Source organism: Octopus bimaculoides, chromosome 1 (genome assembly GCF_001194135.2).
Source record: "Octopus bimaculoides isolate UCB-OBI-ISO-001 chromosome 1, ASM119413v2, whole genome shotgun sequence".
Taxonomy (NCBI): Eukaryota; Metazoa; Mollusca; class Cephalopoda; order Octopoda; family Octopodidae; genus Octopus; species Octopus bimaculoides.
In genome coordinates, this window is record NC_068981.1 from 130,680,147 (window position 1) to 130,681,611 (window position 1,465).

The window sequence follows — 1,465 nt, forward strand, 5'->3', positions numbered from 1 at the left end:
AGTAAAAATGATTGAAACAAGAGTGTGTGTGTGTGTGTGTGTAAGTATTGTGTGTATATATGTGTGTGTGTGTGTGTGTGTGTGTGTGTGTGTGTGTGTGTATATATATATATATATATATATATATATATGCATGTATGTATCTATGTAATTATGTATATGTACATAGAGCTTATATACTTACCACACACTCTTTAAACACAATTCAAATCTTAACGTCTCCTCGTCTGCAATTGTTTTTTAGTCTGTGCATAACTAAACTCATTTACTATTATCACCCTTCCCTGTCTCTTCGTTTTCGTCACTCTGGTCATTGACCTCTTATTAACGCCTTTTTTTTCTCGTCTGGTTAACACCCTCCTAACCATTACCTCTCATCCGAACCCCCTCCTTCCATTATTCAAACCTTTATGCTCAGTGCTTACCATAAACATTAAAATGTCAGTACTCTGATCTCTGCATGGCATACAAACTTTAGCTAGATTTGCCAATTTTAACTAAATAACTTATACTGACGCAAACCACCAGTAGTTTCCTTGGACTCTAGTTGTTGAAAAGCAATCCAAATTTAAGAACAGACCACATTATCTGTGTCTTTATAAAGATGGTTGTTAGTTTGTTGAAGGAAATTTGCTTGCTATTTCTAGCAGTTCAAGATGAAATGTAGAGCCTCCCTCATTGAGGCTATCAAATAGTAAGGAGTTCTGATCAGGACAATTTTAGTTCAGGTATTAATTAGCATGTAATATGCAGATGAGTTGTTTGTAACCAGACTTTAACTGAAGCAGAGTTACCCTTTTGTGCATGAAAATGCCCCAAGCACATCAGATACAAACTTCCAGTTTTGAAGTCATCAAACTTGAAACCTCACCTCCAAATTTCATGTTAATTTATATTGAAAATACCACCTTAATAGTCACAAATTTAAATTGCCTTCATTATTTTCAAAATTAATTGAAATAAATGCAGTATGTTTCAATTGAAATATGGTAACAAAAGGGTTATGCAAAGTTATAAACATATACAATACCATTTGACAGTGTTTAAACTGGAAACTCTTGTACATATTTGCACTTCAGATGTGTCAGAGCCCCAGAACAAGCTAAGATAAGAGTTAACACAGCCCACCCAAAACAACCCATTTTTTAAAGTGTTTTTTTTTTTATTTTCTTTTGGTTTGTTTAAGTGCTTTAAAACAGGGGTTTTCAAACTGTGGTCCGCAAGGACAAGACAGGGGGTCCGTGGACAGCAAATACTTATTAAGGGCAATTTGATTTTATACATGTTTTTTAATCGAAATCTTTTAATTGACAATAAACCTATTTGTTAAATACTGTTAAATAAATAAAGGAGTGGCTGTGTGGTAAGTAGCTTGCTTACCAACCACATGGTTCCGGGTTCAGTCCCACTGTGTGGCACCTTGGGCAAGTGTCTTCTACTATAGCTTTGGGCCAACCAAGGCCTT

At 35.0% G+C, this 1,465-nt stretch overlaps 1 protein-coding gene across 5 annotated transcripts in view; it reads right to left on the reverse strand.

Annotated features, from left to right (window-relative positions):
- LOC106868391 (low-density lipoprotein receptor class A domain-containing protein 4) overlaps positions 1 to 1,465 on the reverse strand; it is a 149,328-nt gene that overhangs the window by 74,696 nt on the left and 73,167 nt on the right. The window contains exon 1 of one of the 5 annotated variants that reach the window (XM_052970646.1): positions 185 to 298. The exons of the other annotated variants lie outside the window; for them this stretch is intronic. The gene's annotated coding sequence lies outside the window, so the exon portion shown is untranslated. Of the gene's footprint in view, positions 1 to 184; positions 299 to 1,465 lie in introns of those variants that run through there. 5 annotated transcript variants of the gene reach the window in all.